A 23,032-nucleotide genomic window follows, 5' to 3' on the forward strand; every position below is an offset into this window, starting at 1 on the left:
TGCTATCAGTCAGGAATATAAAAGGAAAAATAAATGGGAAATGTTTAACAAAGCTAAGTTTGAAGAAAATATGCACGACTATAAATCTGACCTACAGAGAAAAGACCTTTCTAGATTCAACAGACACTCCAAAAAATAATGCAAACGAATGGACTTACTATAAGACCCTCCATAAAATGTAAAAATCAATAAACCAAATAAAAAGCAAATGAGAAAAAAAGGAAAAGATATTCCAACATGTAGCTGTAAGAGTTAATGTTACTAATATAGAGAGCACTTAAAAAATAAGCCCTCTACCCCACCCACAAATGACATAGACTGGTAAATCACATCCAAAAGTACAAAAAAACACACGGAAAAAGAAAACTCAACCCCAGAAGAGGTCAAAGAATGAAAATTAAAATAATGAAATACCATTATTCATCTATCGAACTTACAAAATTATAAAATAATATTAATAAAAATATAGAAAACCAGGCTTTTCTATACAGTTGGTCAGAATGTAAACTGGTATAGCTACTTTTCAAACAATTTGACAAAATCTAATTAGACAAAGTGTACACATTCATTGAGATCTAAACACTATTTTTAGAACTCTTAAGTAATTATAGCAATATTCTGAGACGTAGATAACTGGGTTATTTAGAATTGCAAAGAAACAAAAACAAAACCCACTCTAATTATTAAATATAAATATACTCCAAATATACTAAGTAAAAAACCCCACAAAACTACAAACAGAAAAGATCTTTTTCTTTTTTGTAGGAAAGAGGGAAAAAAGACCAACAAAAATATCAACAGAGTTCATAGCAGGGTGGTTTCTAGTTCATTTTGCTTCTTTAAATATTCTAAATAAAAAATAAACATACTTTGTAGTCAAGGCACTCAGGAGGCAATTTTTTGACGTGAGGAACTATTCTGCTTCTTGATTATGGTGGTGGAAAACTTGTGGAACTAATATTGCAAGGAATGAATTTCACTACATAGTGAATACAAATAAAGCATACTAGAATTTATGAAAATATCTACATATAAATATATGGATGTATGTGTGTATTTATCTTTATTACTGTCGATCTGCTTATCACTTGGCCGATTTTATTTCTAGGCATTTAATCCTAGGAAATACTAAGAAAAGCATACAAGGATTTACCTCTAAGAAAATGCAGCCAGCATTATTTTCAGCAACAAAAAAGTGGGAATGACAGAGGGGTGTGTAAATAAGATTTGGACAAACAACAAGATATTGATTATAAAGATTTTAGTCCAGCCATAATGATCAAACATTGAGAGCCATTAAAAATAATGTTTTAATAGAATAATTGATTTTTTTACTCAAAATATTACATGGGGTAAAAACAGGCCATAAAATAGCATGTATAGTAGGTTCCTAAATTTGGCTAAGAAACAGGAGTTAGGAGGCAAAAGGGAGGAACAGAGAGAGTTGAGTGTCTAGTTATATAGACATGGAAAAAATATAAAGTATGCTAAGATGTTAACAGTGGATATGATATGCATAGTGGGATATTTTTCTTATTTGGACTATTTTCCACTTTCCAAATTTTCTATAATGAACAATCATTACTTCTATAATCAGAAAAATATTTTAAACATTAATATCACATACATTTATTCCTGACTGAGATGAAAACATATATGAAGCTGAGAGTGTGAGCTCTTAAGTAATCACGTTGACAAAAAATAAAAATGGTTTCAATAGTGTGAAGAGTTATTTACTGCATGGAAACTATTTTACCTCCTAAGTCCTTAATGCATTAACACTTGATTCTCTCTCCCATTCAATGCATGCATGACCCACCATGGTTCCTAAAGCACTTGCACTAGGTGTTTCTTTTGTTCGTGTACAGTTGTGCAGTGAGATTATTTTAAAATTCAACACTACAGTATTATTGGAGCCTACTGAGGGCTACACCAACAAGTTTAATTTTGAGGGGCTGATTGCAGCCTAAATAAAGCACACTCATTTACATTTCCAAATGTAATCTCTGAAACTTTAATGCAACACACCAGAAGATCAGATAGGCACACTAAAGAGGAACTACTTCCAAAGACCAGAAAACACCCAACCACAGTCTAACATCATAAATCTTTCCCTAGATGGCCGGCAGGATCAATAGTCTGAGATCGCTGGGGAGAACAACAAAGCAAGAGACGTGGCCACAACACGTTAATGGCACATTGCTTTGAAACAGTTAATGTGATGCTGGGAGCGAAAGTCACACAATATGAATCCTAAAACTTAAATAAGCCTGGAATACATTGACTAAGCTAATAGCTGCCGAGGATGGAGAGTCACAGTCAACCCAAGGAAAAGCAGTGCACCAAGTGCAAGGGAAGAAGACTTCTATGTGCAAGTCTAACAGATACAGAATCACTGTGAGTGAACAAATAAACACAAACAGCATCACACATCATTTACTGTTCTAGCAGAATCATTTCTCAGGAAAAATGAATACAAAAGTTTCCCCACCTCCTGTTTGCTCTTCCTCCCACCGGACAAAATGTGCCCTGATTTAGTTTTCAGATCCTGTTAGATTTGGGGTGAAATGATTGGGCTTAAAACCATGGCAGAAAGAGCTTATGTGAGTCATGATGGAAAACTAGAACGTTCCATATGCCAGAAAACAAAGAAAATTCAAAAATCAAGTTTTCTTTAAGAACATAGACTTGTTGGCAGTTAGATTCAAAATGAAGTACGCATGGATTTCCTTCCTTGAAGACTTGCCTCTTCAGAAAGGATTGACAAGTTGGTGTACTTATCAACCTCCTCTCTTCATTCACTGTTGGTTTCACATTTTTATTTTAAAACCCACTTATCTTTGCCTATGCTTTCTTTTTTTCAAGAGGAGAAGCAGATCTGCCTCAAAGCGGCAGAGGACGTATTTTGAAAATGTACTTGATAGTGCTTACAACAAGATATAAAAAGGTCAACAGAAAAACAAAAACAAAAACAACTTGGACTATGGATAAGGCATATTGTGCTGGTAGAACTTTACCTTCCTGTGTACACTCCCAGGAAAATCTTCATAGCCAAAATGTTCTGACATAGTGGCTCAGCTCCCTTAGGCCTGGCTGCTCCTGGGGACTGGGATAGCTCTCCCTCTGGGTACATGGCATTTGGAACCCGGTGACATCACAATCTCTTAGCTCAGAAGTAGTACTGTTACTTCACACACCACGTAAAGGCGTGTTAAGGAAAGATGTTGTGCTATGGAAAAGCCTGTACATTTTAAATGGCAAAGTTCCTTGAAATGTCAGGGTTCAATTTTAACAGCTCCAGGTAGAAAACAAAGCAGGAACCAGCTCAGTTTTCTATGGCATGATATTATGAAACCAGAGATTACTAGGATTGAAAAAAGGCAAGAACTGTAAATCAATATAAATAGGAAATCCTTATAACTCATTTCCTGTCATTCTAAATCTTGTAACAAATCTAAACACAAATATAATGGACTGGGAAAGATTTAACCTTTCAAAATGATATGGATAATCTGTGGCAGACAAGATATCTATCTATCTATCTATCTATCTATCGCAGACAAGATTATCTATCTATCTATCTATCTATCCATCCATCCATCCATCCATCCATCCATCCATCCATCTTACAATTCACATAGGCAAACAAGAGCTGGGAAAAGTGCTTTATTACTTGTCAGAATTACATATTAGGGACAATATGTAGGAACCTAATAAAATTATATGCTGACATTAAACAGAGAACTGAAATATCCAAGGGGGCTGAACCATAAACTTGTAAGGTGATATTACATTTAGAAGCTGCAGAACATGATCACTGTGAATATCAATTAGCCGTAACAAAATAATTAAAGTAGCCATGTACTCAATTAGCTACATACTAGACTTTGTTATAAATGAGAAATCACTTAGGGTTCACTGAGCCTTTATCATGTTAATAAACAAAGAATTATATGCGGAGCACTGTTTTCCAAACCATACCAGGAGGTGACCTTCAAAAGGTAACTCATCTGGATGAACTTAAATGATACCCAATCTATTGTCAGATTTAGCGTATTTTTCAACAACTTAAGAGGCAGAAGCAGAAGCAATGAGGAAACCCCAGCTTGAAATGTTAAACCACACTTATGTCCACTAACACAGTAATGTCTGATAAAAGTTGAATAGAGACCAAGAGATGAAAAGACAAAGACCTTTCTTTCAATAGACTTCTTACTCCTAAATCTGGAACTCATACCCAAGTCCCCAGGATGTGAGCAAATCCATTTGTTTCTGTTTTGTTGTATGTGTTTTTTTTGTCTTCTCCAAAAGATCTTCAAGAACCTGGTCTACATGTCAACTTTCTCATACTGATAACACTGGGACAGCCCTCTGAGCATGTCCTCTACCACTTGTGGGCACACCTAGAGAGCAACCTAGTGGCGCTTTGCTTTAAATAGTCCAGTGGTTCTCACATAACATTTGTGCAGATCATGGTACTTGACAGAAGCAGCAAAATTAAGCAGTAGGTAAAATTTAAAAAATAATTTTATAAGCTTTCTTCCATAGCTTTAGAGAGGAAAGACTTAAGCCAAAAAATTAGTTCTCCCGTTTTCTGGTTTAATTCAGAAGTTATTAGCACAATAACTAGAAACCACCTGATGAGGACTCAGGAGACCGGAGGCCCATTCTTGCTCGGCTAAGTCACCGCGTGACTATGCACTGACCCACTGCACCCCCATTAATGTTCGACAAGCCCTTTCGAAGGCTACTTCCTGAACGTAGCATTTGCAAAGTCCTGCCCCGGCTGTCTCTCCTATGACAGCACCTGATACAACTTTGCAACATCTGTTTTGGACTTTTGGTTGTTACCCACTGGCTCCCTTCTCCACTGTAAACTCCCTGAGACAGGAAAGGAGGTTTACTCCTCTCGGTGTGTATCTTTGGCGTGACCCAGGTCTGTGCCTTCTACATCGGAAGCACTCAGGACAGGCAGCCGAAATGACATAAAGGGCACTGAAGGGAAGAGTTTGTAGTCGCAGCTTCTGGGAAACAAACCTGTCATAGCATCTGTGATCTATTTCACATACAACAGCTTACGAGGGTGGGACGACATGTCTGTGCTACTTCAGGTCACTTCGGTGAAGCTCTGAGCCAGGCGCTGCCAGCATGTTACTCGGGAACCCACAATCCACCCACAATCCACGAACATCAGCAAGTATTCTTGCTTGGAAGCTCAAAATGGGAAGCCCAAAAAGTAGAGGTGGCTTCTACAGGGCTTCACTCACCCGTGTCTTGATCAACAATGACGCTTTGCTAGCTAGCACAGTGACTGTTGGAAATGAGACTTCCTTAGTGAAAATGGTTCATTAACTAGCATGGTAAGTGTTAGGTATAGGCTCTTGTTAGTAGAATGAAAACTATAAACAAGACATAAGGATTAGGCAACATATTATAGAGAGACTCCTGCATCTGCTGGTGACAGGCTATGGGAATGTGAGGAGCTGTGAGAACAAAACCTGCAGCTTTAGTTTGAGGAACAGAGCCTCAGCCAGACCCTCTCCAGTCCCACATCCAGCCATTGATTTAAGACAGACAAGACAGATAGTCCCACCTTCGGCACCTCTGATGTTTGGATCAGATCTTTCTGGTTGTGAAGAGCTGCCCTATGCACTGTAGGATGTTCAGTAGCATACCTGGCCTCTCTGACACCGGGACCACCCCCCACGAAGAGCTGTGACAACCAAAAGTGTTTCCAGACTTTGCCAACTGCCCTCCCAGAAGCCAAACTGCCCCGTGGAGAACCACTGCTTACAAGCTTGCTGGCTGAGGCCAACCATCAACAGCCTCACCTGCCTCCGGTGACTTTCCTGCGAAGAAAGCACTGAAGGAACAGAGAACTTCCCTTCACTGTTTTACAGAACGGGCTGTGTGAGCCATCTGGGACCTGCTTGCTAATACACTTTTGCTCAGCAACTAGCTGTTTGTATGGTAGAATTGGGCTGGAGAGATGCTTGCATTATCACTTGGTTATAACTTGGTAGTAGGGCTGTGCTGTGAAGGTAAAATGAATAAAAGCAACAAGAGTTGCTCTCCTGCATGTAAAGTAGTGAATCATATCCTGATGAGAGAAGAAACTGGAAATGTTAATTCATTTTTCTTGACCTAAGTAGTAAACGCATAAAATGGCTCTATCTGCCCTCTGGCTCCCTGTAAGAATGGAACCCAGGTCCACAGAACATACACGATTCCAAATCTACGCAGCTGGCGTTCAGTTCAGGCAGAACTGCTATCAGCTGACCTGAACTGGTATAGTTTAACATTTCTCCTGCTCGGACAGGGACAATATGAACCTGTTGTTAAATAATGTATATATCCTTCCTGAAAACAGGCAGATTGTGATTCCATTATAATTTGCATTCCCTTTTCCAAAGCAACGTATTTCAACATGAAATTTCACCATGAAAGGTGCTGAAATGTACCACCTCATCAGTCCAGTGTCACATGTTCTATGCTTCTTGCTCATCATCCATGAAAAAAATAAAAAAACAAAAAAACACCCATCATGACACCCAGCACATAAACATTAAATAAATGCTGCATCAAACGTGAACCGAGCTGTTAGGGTTTCAGAGTTCTCAAATGAGCAGCTTGATCGTCTGTAATGACACGAGCTTTAGCTACTACACGTTTATGAAAGACACAGTAATTGTAAACATGGTTCAAGTCTAAGAGAAAAGGCCCTGTTGAATCAAATTCAGCAATTAAAAAGAAAAAAGTTCTAAAAGACCGAGTTCTGTAAATAAATAAGGACTCTGTCAGATACGGAGAAGAATTATAATTGCAAGCGGAAAAGGCAGTAAAAAGGGTCATATTTAATAAAACTACCATGTGTTCACATGGAGTTAGGGCAGAAAGGGGTTTTTATCATCAAATTCAGCTGCAGAATAGACTGGCATTATGACCCACGGGGTGTCACCATCACATGTAAAAGCAGAGTGTTCTCTCTCACCCCTAGACCACAGCTGATATGGTCCAGGGTGGGAAGGAGCACTAAGCATTTGAGATTATGTAACTTAAGGTGCAATTACACTAAAATTTCTCTCTCTTCTTATTCCATATTGTGGAGAATAATGTTTCCATTTCCAAGCATGTATATATAATCTGTTTTAGGATGGAGATTAAAAAGCACAGAGGCACTTTAACATAGAGATGCTAGTTAAACTGCACTATCTGTTGAAGATATTTGTATCAATGGTCTGACAAATAAATTGAACAACAACATGGAGACAATTACTGCACCACTTCTGAATTCCTTTTCTTTGTATTAGCTTGTATTTGTCCAATTTAAATTTGGATTTAATGTTCCCACTACTGGGACCAATTGGCCAGTCAATCTCTTCTCTTGCAATCTATTCCACATTCAGAGCTAGGAGAAAAAATAAATAAATCCAGAGATCACCCAGTTCATTTTATAGGCAGTAAGTGAGGCTCCAGGTTCCTTGTTGACTAAGGGAATTCTTTAAGGTCAGGGAGACAGTTCGCCTGGGCTCCTAACTCCTGATGGCATTGTACTTCCCATTGCTCCGACCTTGTTTCTTTTCACATTGGCTTGACTTTAAGGAAAGAAAATGTAAAAATTATCACTCATACATCTGTAGTTACTTTCAACACTACTTAACATAAAGAGATTTTTAAAGATTTCCTGTAACAATTAATGCAAAATATTCTAAAAATGTCTCCAGAGCCAACTATGTACCATATCGGTTCAGGTCCTCTGGGATGCAGATGCTGAGACAGAATCAGAATTACAAGAGATTTATTAGGGGTAAGGATAGAGGCTAGAAGGAGTGGGAGCAGAGAGAGCCTCGGACTATGCTGTAGTCTGGCACCTATGAGACACCCGTGCAGCTCAGAGAAAACCTTGGCCAGGCTGGTGGAGAGCCCCAGGCAAAGACTGCCAGTTGGAGGGATTCTGGGTGAAGCAGAATGGCCCACAGACTGTCAGCATGGAGAGAGCATGGCTGGGAGTGAACACAGATGGACCCCGAAGCTGAAGCAGCTGATGGCACCTTTCACAGAAAGTTCTCTCTTAGAGACAGGGCTGAAGGCACATGTCCATGGCTTCCACATACTCTGATCTGCTAATGAACCCAAAACAAATGATGATGACAATGAACTGTAAGCAGGTCTTAAACGTCAGCCTCCAGTTTAAACAGAAAGTAAACCAGCAAACCAAAAATGGGGGTATATCTGTTTGTATACCTCAATTTCAGATAGAACTGCTTCACTTATGTAGGCTGGGCTGAGTAAATCCTACTGGACCTATGAAATACTAGTACAATTTGAATCAGAAATCCTATGCAGCAAAAAAAGCAACAGAAAAGTCATCAGACAATTGAAGCTAGAATTCTAGTTTGGCAGCAAACTCATGAAGTTGGCAAGCTACTCCCCCTTTTAGGACTGCTTTCTTCTTTGTAACTTTAAGGAGATGAACTAAATAATACCTAAGATCGTACTAATATTCACGTTATGCATTACATTTACCATTCCACTTTTTCTATTACTCCAATCAGCACTGACTCTATCGCTAGGCCAGAGGAAATTCGCCAAATTGCTAGGATGCTACAAGCACACATTAACCAGCATTTGGAAATATCCCAAGTGGGTGACACCGGGCTGCCAGGGGCAGTCACTTGTGGCAGCAGCGACGCTCCCTCTCTGCCTGACTCGGCACCAGTGGTGGGCTTACAAGGACTGGAGGATCCATAGGGCTCAGCTCCCTCTGTTGCTTAGCAATATTCACTGGGCTGTTTCCTGAACCTCAGACCACCTGGCAGATTCAGAGGTAAGACTGAGGGTGAAAGGGGTCATTTCTAAAACAAGTTCAACTCACTGCTGCTCACCAAATCCCAGTGGCTCTCATTTTCTGCCCAAAATGACTAAGTTCAGAAAATAATTGGGCATCCTCATCCCATCTGTGGTGCTTTAGAGAGCAGAGGTCAGTGCAATCGCATCATGTGCTCATATAGTTTCTGCGAACCCAACTACTGGGGTTAAAGTGGGGAGAGAGAAAAAAGTAACTAGAGTGCAGGATTTCACCTGCTCCCCAAGGAAGCCTGGGATAGCTAGGTCAGTTTCACATTCCACAGGTCTTCCTAGATGGAGGAGGAGTCTCACTCATCTCTTCCCAGTGAGTGGAATTCTATTGGTTCAAGATAGTTTTCATTCACAAATCCTCAAATGAAAACCAACATCTCCTCTAGTGCTCGACTAAAGAAACCAACTAACCCAATAACAGAACTCCCAGTGCTGAATTCTTAAAAATAAACTTGAACAAAAGAAATCTTTGTCTCAAATATTCATCTTATTTTTTCTAGCTTTATTGAGGTAGAACTGACAAACAAAATTCACATGATAATTTAAAACTAAATCCTGAAGTAAGCTGTGACTCCACTGCATTCCAAGAAAAATTAAATTTAGAAAAGTGTTAGGATAATAACAATTATTTTTTAAAATCATTCTCAGCAATGGCTACTGGTAAGGAAGGTATGAAGAAGTACCTGGCCCTTTATAACATCCCATTCTCCCCCAAACCTGATAGCGAGGGAATTGAAAAAATCTTTATCCTCTGTATAAAACCTCCAGGTTACCTGACCAAGGAAAATATTTTAAGAGATGAGGCTGTGGGATTAAACCGAAGCCTGGACAAAGCAAGAAGGGAAAGAAGTCTTGGATAGGAGGAACGGAAAGAAGAGAATGCACCCGAACCATGAATCATCGACTGGAAAGCAACAGAGCCCACGGATAGGCTGTAAATAAGCCACTTCAGGTCCTGGGCCAAGGTGGCTGAGAAGGGATGAGAAGACGCCATTAACCCCCAACCGGAAGGGCCAGGCTAGCTGAGACGTAGCTTTGTTCTCATCACTTTTGTACACAGGTGTGGAAGGACCACAATGAAGCAGACGACTCCCAAATCTCAAACACTGGGAGTGACTTTCACCAGAACTTTGCTACCAAGAAACTCAAGAATGGATGTAGTCAAAATGTTAATTTACAATTTTTAACATCTTTAATCACTTTTAGAGATCTGAAATTACATAATCACACGAGAAAGCCTCACCACATAGCAATGTGAAGTAGTACAGTTTTGTATCCACCTCTTTAGTTTTTAGTATTTTTACAGCTAAAAAACAACAGCAAACAGTTGCAGACAAGAGACTTGCCTAAAATCCACACCTGAAGCGCTGTCTCGTGAACACAGCGCTTCTCACCAGGTAGACCCTTCTCTATGTTTGTACCCAAGAGCATAAAGCAACTTCAAGACTTTGCTTTGGTTTTGCCTGCTGGGCAGTCAGAGTATTATTAATTGTTTGACATGATATCCTGTGTGCTTTATGGTTATGACTATCATTTTAATTATATATTATCTTTTTGGCTTAAAAATCCTCCTCCTGTGAGTATGATTTCCATTCACCCATCATTTGATCAGATGCTAGAATGTCCCAGCAACTGTTCAGACTGAGGGGCTAAGTGATCAAATTCCAGCCCAAGATAATTTAATAGAAAGTGACCCCCCCACCCCCCAGCTTCTTAAACCAAGTGCAAGTATAATGCATACAAAACTATGTTCTTAATGACAAACCATTAATGACATTTAATGCCATATTTATAGGCTATCAAAAATACTCAGAAAAAAAGGAGAAAGAACCATATACACATTTGAAAGGGGCATATACCTTAGAATCCAAGGTACTCAGATATTAAAGATCTAATCGTGAAATAACTATACTCTCATAAGATCAGAAAGCTAGTTAATCATGAGCTAAGAATAGAATACAAGTTTCCTTGACTCACATTTCATGTTGGCATACTAAACAATATCTCAAATATTCTTAAAAACCTGTCTGTGAGTAAGCAAAAGAGTCCAAAACCAAAAATTCTTATTATTCCAACATCATATCACCAACCTGAGGCCCCTACCCCCCACCAAACACAGGAGCACAAGCATACATTTGCATGGGTGATGGGTGACCATCTACAGAGTTTCTGAGATGCGATTCCTTTCCAGACACGTTTCTTATCTGACATGAGTACTGCAGAAGTGGACAAAGATATTACAGACCACAAATCAAAACAGCTGCAGGAAAATACATTCACTGAAAGTAATAGATATATATGTTAAGCATAAATGCCAAGGTGTGAAACTCAATTATGTCTGGTAAAAGAAATACTTTGCTCCAAGTTATGGCTTGGTCCTTTAAAAATTTACAATATTAGCCAGCTATTTTCTAATACATTGAATGTTTTGTCATCCTTGCCATTTGTCACCTTGCACAAAATATTTCAGGCTACAGTAAAGAATTAGTGCTTTTTTCTAACTGAACTAAAAAGACAGCCTGTTTGCTTTGAAAAATGGCCACCACCTGCTATTAATCTGCAACTGAAAACGAGTAGTGCAATGACATTTAGCAAGTTAACACCCCTCCACCACTTTCCTGAAAGAAGAGTCTAAGTGACATTTTGTAATCTTCTGAAAAATTTTCAAAATTTTCTAAGAAATAGGTTTATATTTTAGTAATAATAAACTGCAAGTGACATATGAGATTACTAACACCAGACACAGTGCCCCTGCAGTGTGACAAGCCTGGTTTAAGTGCAGAAGAAAATCCCTCCCAAGTCCCCCTATCTTTTTCCTTTATTCTCTTCGCCTGTTGTCAGATGAATGCAAGCAGTAATGATGGCACGATCAAGGAAGAGCTGACAACTGGCTGAATATTTGTAAAAAGGCTGCTTAGCTGATCTTTGCAACGAGCATCTTTTGTCCTTCTGAGCTTTCTGTCACCTGAGGTGGCCTGCATCCTCGAGATGCAACTTAAAACTATTAACTGATCTATTCTCCAAATAGTTCCTGGAACACTCTGGAGAACTTCTCCAATTTGGTTGGAAGAATGCCCTGGCTACCAACTACCAACTTAGCTCTAACTAAGCACTAACCATGATCTAAACAAACCACACAAGTCATGACAGCCCAGAATGACTCTGGGGCTTTCGGGATGTATTTCATGTCCAGAAGAAATAAGCCAATCCCTATATACATGCTCACATGTTAAGTTAAATGCTAAAATAATTTACCCGTCTTAAGAACAAAATAAACTTAATGTATCTATGTATTTATCCAACAAGCACACAGGGAAACTTATCTTAGAAAGAGCTTCTGACACTGTGCTATTCATGGTAGAATACAATCAATAATAGGCCATTGCACCTCACATACTGACAATAAACCACAGTCCTAAAGCTCCAGTTTACAGAGAGAGCTACACAATGAGCAACAACCCATTCCTGCTTACAAATGATATGTTTTTCCAGAAATTACAAACTGGGGTGGAGGGCAATGCACAGGACGTATAAACAAACAAGCATAATGAAAGGTAATATATAAGGACAGTGCTTTGCAGCGGGGCTGGAACTTGAAGGCTGGGTGAGTAGGATTTGGATGAGACAAAGGCCACTATAAGAAAAGGCACAATAAACAGAGGTACAGAGGAGAGCAGACAGGAGACTGGGGCAAGTGTCCAGCTGAAGAGGGAATTACAGAAAGAGGGCCAGAAGGAATGGAACCAGGCTGCAGGAAGACTTGGCTGTCTGAGGTCTGGACTTCATCCTGTGGGAGGATGGAGGAGGACTCTAAAGGTGTTTGAGTGCGAGGGAAACAGTACTTCAGTAACAGGATTAGTCTTGGTGTATAGGATGGATTGGAAAGAGGGGAGAACGCCAGCGGGGAAACCATTAAGGGGGCTGTTGAAAGGATCCAGGTGAGAGGTAATCTGGCCCACAGGTGCTGAATGCAGTTATGTTCCCAGGAGCATCTTCTAAGGATCGTTTAAAGTCAATGTATGAATTCTAGCCAGAGGACAGTGAAGCACAAACTGAAACACAGGGGAGATGTGCAAGAATGGGCACGATGCATACCATTAGACATGGCATGGAAAATTTCCAAACAGAAATACCACTGGAAATGTGGAATCTGGAGATAGGCCACTGATGCATTTAAGATGTCAAACACTCTATTCTAAAATAAAATTGCTTAACGAAGAAAACATATTTAATGGAAGAGGAGGAAATCTGGGATATGGCATGAGGTATTAGCAATTATTTTTTAAATTGAGGCATAACTGACATATACCATTATATTAGTTTCAGGTATACCACATAATGATTCAATATCTGTATATACTGAAAAATTATCACCACAATAAATCTAGCTAACTTCTGTCAACATAGTTACAAATTCTTTGTATTGTGATGAGAATTTTTAAGTTCTACTCTCTTAGCAACTTTCCAATACTATAGTCACCATAGAAATTATTTTTTTTAACCTGCTGTTTAAGAGAAGTATGTGAAAATCTGCTGTTTAGGAGAAGTATGATGCCATAAGGAAAACATAACTGGAGTGTCCCAATGTCCAGCTCAACACAAGTACCAATGTTCATATATGTTATAGCCTAACACTAAATTTTAAGTCCTTTATCCTAATTTTAAAAACAACAACAGACTACTACATAAAATCTTCAACCTTAGAAAAATCATGGTGGCTTTAGATCAGTGATGGCGAACCTTTTGAGCTCGGCGTGTCAGCATTTTGAAAAACCCTAACTTAACTCTGGTGCCGTGTCACATATAGAAAATTTTTTGATATTTGCAACCATAGTAAAACAAAGACTTATATTTTTGGTATTTGTTTTATATATTTAAATGCCATTTAACAAAGAAAAATCAACCAAAGAAATGACTTTGCGTGACACCTCTGACACGCGTGTCATAGGTTCGCCATCATTGCTCTAGATACAAATGTTAAAATAATCGAATTTTGATATTTGCTCAGATATTTCACTGAGACGCTGTTTATAGTATGCTACCTTTAAAACATGAGTCAAGGTAACCTGTATTCTCTTGTGATTAAACTAATTTTCTGATTTTAAAAGCATCCTTTAACATCTAAGGGCTTTGGTTTGCAAGATGTGATGGAAAAGGTAAAAATCTAGACTCTCCTCCAATGACAAGACCAACCTTTCCAACAGATGTCTAAGATGCCTCAAGAAGTAGGTTAGAAGCATAAGCCACTGCCCTGAGTGCTGCGTCCAGGCTGCACGCCCAGACTGAACATGTGGGGGGGGGGGGGGGGGGCGGTTAATGACAGCAGGATCTGCAGGGGGACACCCCAGTGGGCTAGGGCCAAGCGGCCAGCAGCACAGGGAAGAGGACTGTGACATCACTGTGACCCACGCGGAAGCAACTATAAAATGAGATCACACTGGTGAGCAGCCATCTAGGCCAAATGGGTGCTTTTGAACAAAGTACTTCTATGGTTATTTGGTTGAAAGTCAGGGCTATAAGCAGCAAAAAGCTCTCCAACTTCTGGTTAATTTAAGATGTAGCCTCCATCCACAGAAAGGGTTATGCATGTCAGTTTCCTTGAACAGTGATCTCTACCAATGTCTCAAATATCCAGAAATGATATTACAACTTCAGTCACCTAGGCCTCGGCATACAATTGTGCTCATCAAGGTGCTCCCGAAATTAGTACTATTATGTAAGTAATCAACAGGAAATATATTCCCACAGAATGGGAAAAACAATCATTAAACTTAAAAAGTATGATCTAGTTTATTTGTTGTGATAGATATGTCCTAAATTTCAACAAAATATAAAACAATTTTCCTTTTCCAGACATGAGCTTTCAAATGTTCTCAAAACCACTAAGAAAGAGAAAGGGGTGTAGCTATGCCAACCCCAGTACGCCCTACTTGACGTGTGTGTGTGTGTGTGTGTGTGTGTGTGCATGCGAGTGTACACGTAAGCATACAGGGGTAGACAGAGACTCTAAAATGATATAAATCAGAATATTTAAATATATCCCTTTCAGCCCAGCCAATGTGGTTCAGAGTTTGAGCGTCAACTTATGAACCAGGAGGTCATGGTTTGATTCCAGTCAGAGCACATGCTCAGGTTGCAGGCTTGATCCCGGTAGGGGGTATGCAGGAGGCAACTGATCAATGATTATCTGTCATCATTGATGTTTCCCCCTCTCTCTCTGTCTTTCCCTTCCTCTCTGAAATCAATAAAAAAAATATATTTTAAATACATCAGTTTGGAAATGAGGAGGAAAACTTCACTGATGAAGCTAAAATAGGGAAGAGAAAGATAAATTCAACGAGACACTCGAAAGTCCTTTATATCTCATAGCTTCTGGGGGCATCCATTGGGCGAGAGAGGCAGGGAACAGTGGACTTCAGGTAAGAACAGAGGTGGCTTGATCAGGCTTCTTAACCTGGGCTCAGGAAAAGGCAATCGCAATCATGACAAACCTTTAAACAGATTGGGCCATGTTAGAGGACAGAAGCCTGGACCAGATAAAGGAAGAACGTGCTGGAATTGCATGTTGAGGGCAGCTCCCTTGCTCTCTCTCCTCTGGTGTTTTCTTTGGACTTTGCATAATCTTTTCCTCCTTTATCTACCTTTCCAGGTATCAAGACTTTCATTTTTCTCTTTGCTTATTTCTTCTTCCTCATTTTTACTTCCTCACTTTTGTTCTTATCCTTGGTGAGCTAAATGTATGTGATGTATTAGAGGTTTTTCGTCTTGTTTTGAAGTACAAAAGAGGTCAAGTTGAGTATTTCTGACTAAAAATCCCTAAGCATTAACCCACGTCCACCACCTGACTTGTGGTCTGATTTCTCTCTTTTTTTTCCCCTCCAGATAATTAGTAGTGCTTTAGATTTTTTTTAAAATGTCTGATTTAGCAAATATATTTTTAGTTCTCTTCATCTCTGCTCATAGTGCTGCCTCACCAATCTTTTCATTGCTTCTCTAATTTTTAATTTTCTAAGCATAAGTATACCAAGGACACAGTATAAAAATAATAACATAAAATTGTGAAGCTTTGTGGTGATATATAAAAAAGTAATTTCTCGCCCTAACGGGTTTGGCTCAGTGGATAGAGCGTCGGCCTGCGGACTGAAGGGTCCCAGGTTTGATTCCGGTCAAGGGCATGTATCTGGTTTGCGGGCACATCTCCAGTAGGGGGTATGCAGGAGGCAGTTGATTGATGTTTCTCGCTCATCGATGTTTCTAACTCTCTATCTCTCTCTCTTCCTCTCTGTAAAAAAATCAATAAAATATATATATTTTTTTAAAAAAGTATTTTCTCCCAGAAAGCAAACTGGTTTTCTCTGGTAAGTGAAAATTAGCAGTCATTCTGGAATCTCACACTACAGAATTAACACGTGTGGGTGATAGTCCAGTGAACTCCTGAGCCTCCTCCTTAAAATAGATTTCTAAGTGTCTCTTATCTACTGATTACTTTTCTAATTATTTTTCTGTAACCTAGTTCAACAATGCTTCTTATTCCTGAATTTCACATACTTCTAACTTTTAACTCCATTATCTCTTCTCCCACTCTTCATCTTAACCAGTGTATTGCTGTCTGGGCCTACTTTTAAAGTGTTCTTTGGGAGAATTAAGAATAATAACTAAATCACTCAGTAGGAAAGGATATAAATTGCTATAAGTGAAACTGTTGAGAAGCCTCTTTCTACCTAAGCACATTGTTTTATGTCACCATTCTTTATTTTCCTAGATTGAAAGGAACAATAAAAATCTATATAATTTATTTTGAGTGCATTCAAATATTACAGGCTGCATCCAAGTTTATGATTTCACTGTTGTTGGTGTTGTTGTTTTTTAGGAGTAAAATAAATATATGTAACTGTAAAGGCTGTACTTGGTTGGCTAGTTTATTTTTCTGAATCTGGACAGAATCTAAAACTGTTTTATACAATCCCACAGAAAAGATTAACCAATACTTTCCTTCTACCAGAGCGAGTTCCCATCTTTACACCGAATCGCCCCTCCTGAAATTGAATCCTTAAAAAAAATTAACCCAATGCTCAGATGTAGCCAGAAAACAGCCCATGGTAAGCCTCCACATCATACTTCTCCACATCCTAGAAGATAATCCCCTCAACTTTCTCCTCTTTTAACTACATATCTGTTTGATACCGCAAATATTTCTTTATCCAACTTTTCATCTGCTATATGGATTTTTTTTATGTTATTCCAACTCTACATCCTTCTCAATGACCTTAGTTTCTTCATCTACAAAATGAAGTTAATTATACCTGCCCTATTACTTTTCTTTTAAGAATCAAATGAATTACAAGCATTTTTTAAGAAGTAAAAGCAATATTCTTGTCCCAAGTAGGTATGTAACCAAACAAAAAAGGGGGAAAAAGGACCAGAATGCAGTATAAGCAGCATAAACATAGTTAAGATTTAAGTCAAGCTTTGTCTATATTTCCTGCACTAACTAAAGCTAATCCACTCTTTGACAACCTACAGTTTTGGTTCTAATAAAGACTGACTTACCGATTCATAACAAGATCTTACTAACTACTATATTCAAAAAGATTTATTGCATTCAAAATCTTGCATTGGCTGCTGACGGGAGATGGTATAGTTAGGGAGACAAGAACACAGAATCTCAGATTTAGCATTTACCAGTTTTAGGAGCTTGGGGAAATTACACGGGTTATCTAACTCTTAGATGCCATATTTGTAAAGTGAAGAAAATAGGAGTCTCTTCAAATGGGCTGTTGTGACGATTAAATAACAGAGTTTATGTAAAGCTCTGCTGCAGTGTATGGCACATTTGGGAAGCACTTAGATACAATCAGGACCAGTAAACGATACCTTTAGAATACAATGTGAAAAACAAAAGGTATCTGTGTACTTTATATTTCAAACTACAATAAAATATCTAAGTACAAATTCTTTGCCAATTGTCTAATACAAAAATGAGCCTGATACAAGAATGGTTCTGCTGGTTCCCTATCATCTTCATGATGGGTTACCTGTAAACTTCAACCAATTTCCTTAAAGTTGAGTGAGAACTAGAAGGCATTCACAGAGCAATCAAGGTGCAAGATCCTTCTAGATTACCCCTCAGTTCTTTCCACATTCTCCTACCCATACACATTCCTAATTCAATAGCAAGTTTTCAGTAAATCACCTTTACAAGTCTTTCCAAACCACTCATTTTAATTACTAGTATTATACGAATAGTAACAGTTGACATGACATCTAACTAATCTATGTAATAACAAACACAACTGACAGAAACAGGTTGCAAAGAAGCACAGCTGGCTTTTAGTAAGCATCCGACCTAACTGATTAGGTAGGAAATGCACAGAAATGTCATAAAGTCTACTGGTGATGAGCATCAGTGGGCCGTGGACATCACAGAACAAGTTCCATGAGGGAATGAAAGTTGTTTAACCTACTAAATAGATTCTGTGGGGGTCAAATAAGAATTATACTGTATCTGAATCACAATCATCATCACCACCACTACCACCACCACCACCACCTCCATCACCATCACTACCATCATTACCAGCACTATCACCATCACCACCAGCACCATACCATCAACATCATCATCACTACCACCACCATCACCACCACCAACAACATCATCTTTCATTTCACGCTAATTGCAATTATGTGGGTTTGTTCTTTGAAGTTCCCACATAAACTATCGTTTACCCTTCCAAATCATAGCCTAAGAGAAGTGATCTAACTCCCTCCCACAAAGTTATAAAACAAAATTTCAAGTAGGCCAAATCCAGTCTCATGTTTTCAAGATCAGTCTGTAGTAATTCTAACTCGCAGAAGATAGGAAAAGACCTAAGACGCTCAAGGCATATTACTATTTGGCTCACTTCATTTTCATACCTCTATGAACAACAAATGAGAGCATTTTGTGCACACCCAACTCTGTGTGGCCCACTATTGGATGAGTAAAGATGTCCCATTTCAGCTTTGACAAATTGTGTTCTATGCCACCCAAGAGCCAAATATTGCTCACCATCTGTTTTAGAAATAAAGTTTTATGGGAACCCAGCTCCATCTATTCATTCATGTATTGTCCACGGCTTCTTTCACAATACAACGACAGAGTAAGTTGTTGCAAGAGATACAGTACGTCACGTAAAGCCTAAGATATTTACCATCAGGCCCTTTACCAAAACAGTTGGTTGACCCCTGCTCTTAAGAGAAAGCGTGGTGTCTTAACCAAAAGACCTAGAAATCCTAGTCCTCCCAACACTTTGGGTAAGAAAATGAGTGTATAGTGGTTCTCAACCTGTGGGTCGCAACCCCTTTGGGGGTCGAACGACCCTTTCACAGGGGTTACCTAAGACCATCGGAAAACACATATTGAATATATAATTACATATTGTTTTTGTAATTAATCACTATGCTTTAATTATGTTCAATTTGTAACAATGAAAATACATCTTGCATATCAGATATTTACATTATGATTCATAACAGCAGCAAAATTACAGTTATGAAGTAGCAACAAAAATAATTTTATGGTTGGGGGTCACCACAACATGAGGAACTGTATTAAAGGGCCGTGGCAATAGGAAGGTTGTGAACCACTGAGCTATACTGACATGCCAGTCCTCCTGAAAAACAGAGAAAATATAGTGCCCGTTTTCTAACTGATCAAACACACAATGAACATCCATATGTTCTCTCAATTTATTACTCTTGTTAAATATAAAAAATATGAGTCAGAGAGAGGATATTGTTTCCTAATTTGTGTTTTATTTATGTATTGTTTATTGGTTTTCTTTTCGGTTTGTTGTCCTGAAAAAGAGAAGCAAAAATAGTTTGGAGCTTAAGGATATTGATGAAATGCTCCTGTATGCTTGAGGGCCAGTTTGTTTTGTGCTCAATGTGGCAGCCCAATGTATGGCCCTCCAACACAAGTTCACGTGGTTGGCACGTCAGTTGCATCATAGACTTGCCAGGTCCCCATATAAAAATATAATCACTGTTCAGTTGTTGCACTCTTTTATGCATCAATTTTTTTTAATGTTCTTAGGATGTTTAAAAAAAAAAAAGCTAGTCACAGATTATCTTTTTTAAAATCTGGCCCTGCAGTTCATCATGAAAATAGGTTTCATACCATATATCCCAGTGCAGCTCAGCTTCTTTGTTGAGTGCTTATAAGAAAGATGATTCTAAACAACAGTTCTTTTATGCTCAGTTGCCCACACGCACTGGCTGGGTAAAAAGTCCAGTAATGGGTACTCCTTGGGCAAAAACAACAAGTGCAGGTCCTACCCACCTCTGGGCTCCCTCAGAGAGAAGCTGTTTTCCAGTTTCTCATGATAAACCACCAGCACGAAGAAGCAAAAACCATGGAATGTCATTATGCAGAACAAGGGAAGGAAAATACTCATACATGTAACCTGAATGATATTTTAGCTTTAATATCATTATATTTGAGTAAATTATGACTCCAATTTTCAAAAGATTTGAGGGTCTATACACAAGCAAAAAAGCTAAATTGTACTCATAATGATACTCTAATTTTATAAAATTCTTCTCTACCAAAGAATCAAACCAATTATATATTCCTGAAGTATACTTACACCACTACTTTCCTCCAGGCTCTGAAATTTCATTTAAGAAATGTAATAAAAGCAAGTAAATTCCAAATACAGGGCAAGTTTCAGTACTCACCCTCCCCCCGGCCCCCAACAGTTCTTTTCCGAAGTAATGACATTAATAATCTACAAATCTCTGAACAGTAGGCTCATCGAAAAAGTAAATAGTAAATAAACCCATTAATTGCTTAAAGGAGGTGTCAAAATCTTAACTTATATATAAATAAACTGAAATTAAGAAGTGCTTGAGTCTTTTATTCAATATGACACACAAACAAAAAGCACAAAAACAGCTTATATAAATCATCATCCAAAGACTAAAAATTCAAAAGCAATTGTTTGGAATTTTGAATATAATTTTTCATTGGAAAATGGTCCTAAGGTAATGCCTAAGGGGAACTTCTTATCCCCTCAGGAGTTGATGGCACTGGGGATAGCGCAATGCCTAATTTCCCTACAGAACATAGGACTTCGATAGAGAATTTTATAGTTTCAGGGGACTTGAGAAAGCCTTCCCATCAAGCCACATCTCTGCTCAGAGGAGGAAACAAAGTTCCACAAGAATAAATGACTGCCAAGGACCCACAGCCCGAAAGAGGCCGTGGAAAGAGCAACAAGGGCTGCCCCACTTCTGCCTCGTTTCCTTGATGTGAATGACTGAGCCAGACTTGATCAGTTTTCTTAGGCTCCCAAAGAGAATGTAGAAAGTAAAGGGAGCACCTGTTAACTTGGTGGACAAGAGTTGGGGCACGTGAAGCTGCCTGAGATGGTAGAGAACTGGCCTGGGCTTTAGAAAAAGCAGACATTGGGCAAGTATGGCATGGGCACTGTACCCTAAGAAGGAAGAAAGGGGTTGACCAATCTCTCCTGACTCAAAAATCGGCTCAGAGGCTTTTAAAGGGACCTCTCCTGAGCAAAACAACTACTATTACCACTAAACATCTGTGCTCATTAATCATCAGTACTCACTTCACCTCCTCCAAAGCCCAAACGGCAAAGAGAATGCCTTCGAGTTTAGAAAACTGCCATGGCCCACTACAGTTCCGCTCATTCATGTGAGCTACACGAGGCCCACAGCCCGTGCTCTGCTTACTCATGCAGGGGGGTCTCAATACCAGAGCCCCACTTCTCTTCCTCAATACCATAGAGAAAAAACAGCAAACCTGCTAGGAGGTGCTACTGATAAATTTGAACTTTGGTCAAGTGACCATTATGGCTTTGAAAGGCATAAGTCATTTTTTCACGTGAGCATGAAATGATTCTGATTGAGTCTGCCATCCATTTAAATGGTTTGACCATTTTTTAGGGAATTTTATTCACTTTCAGGGTTTTAGTCACAGGTGAAACTCTCAGCTTTATCTTGAGTCTACTTACAAATAGCTATCCTGTATTTTAAGGAGGGGGAAACCTACCAACAAAGTAACTACTTCTTACTTTGCTGTCATTATCCCTTGGCCAATAATGAGGAAACATCATTCCAAATAGTCTTGCTTCTTCAAACCTACCCCACCCATGGTTGTGGGGATTGTTACTGGATAAACATGCTAAGGTATTTTCACACAGAATTTACATTCGAAACTTATCAATTCCCACACACGGCAGAATCTAAAAATGGTCAAGAAGGAACGCCAACATGAAAGAGCCATTCAGAAGATTAATTCAAGAAAATAAGAATAATGTCTTGCTCAAATGAGAACAAAACATACCATTCAAATATATGTCATAACAGACATTGTCACAGCAGACATTCAAAGTTCAAATGCATTAAGAGAATCTTCTAATAAATGTGTTTAGTTACAAAAAATACATTAATAATCCTTTCCAAAAATTCAGTTAATAGTTTTGTTTATTTTAAATGTCTGTGTTTCAACATAGTTGGAGAGTATAGCTGCTCATTTATAGACAGATTTATGTGTGACTGGACACTAAACTTGCTTTTTCCATATGGATAGAATAGATAAGATTAGGCACAGATAGAAGTAAATATGTAAAATATGCAGAGAAAGATAAATATTTTTCAAATTATTCCATTTATGCAAGGGCCAGAGTTCTGGTAAGTGCAACCAATAGAATATAGTATTGACCTCATATAAAATTTTCTTTTTTAATTCTTAGCAACAGGGGTGTCAGGGTCTGTAGACCCAACTCTACACGAGGATCTACTTTCAGATCCTCGTCCATAAAACTGTATGTAAAATAAGACAAAAATCAGTACCCAAGTTCTATATCCACATAAACACATTTCCTCAACTATGCCTTGTCAACAGAGCTAGACACCCACTCAGCAACCAGAAACATTTTTTGCCTTTAGTCCTTGAAAAATTTATTTAAATGCTTTTGCCACCCAATGACAATAAAAAAGAAATGGATATATGGAAGCTCAATTTGATTTAGAGAAGGAGCAGGAATAATTAAGCACAAAAAATACATAGATGATTTGTTTAAATATTCATTATTTCTATGCAATAAATGAATGGATATTAAATTTCTGAAGAATATTGCAATCCTTTGCAGACAAAACTGATAAA

General features: G+C 38.6%; 1 protein-coding gene across 2 annotated transcripts in view; it reads right to left on the minus strand.

Annotated features, from left to right (window-relative positions):
- The window catches only part of CHCHD3 (coiled-coil-helix-coiled-coil-helix domain containing 3), a 269,949-nt gene that overhangs the window by 89,082 nt on the left and 157,835 nt on the right, over window positions 1–23,032 (minus strand). The window lies entirely within an intron of this gene.

The sequence above is a fragment of the Myotis yumanensis genome, unplaced genomic scaffold (assembly GCF_028538775.1).
Source record: "Myotis yumanensis isolate MYYU_CA2020_CCGP unplaced genomic scaffold, mMyoYum1.0.hap1 SCAF_9, whole genome shotgun sequence".
NCBI lineage: Eukaryota > Metazoa > Chordata > Mammalia > Chiroptera > Vespertilionidae > Myotis > Myotis yumanensis.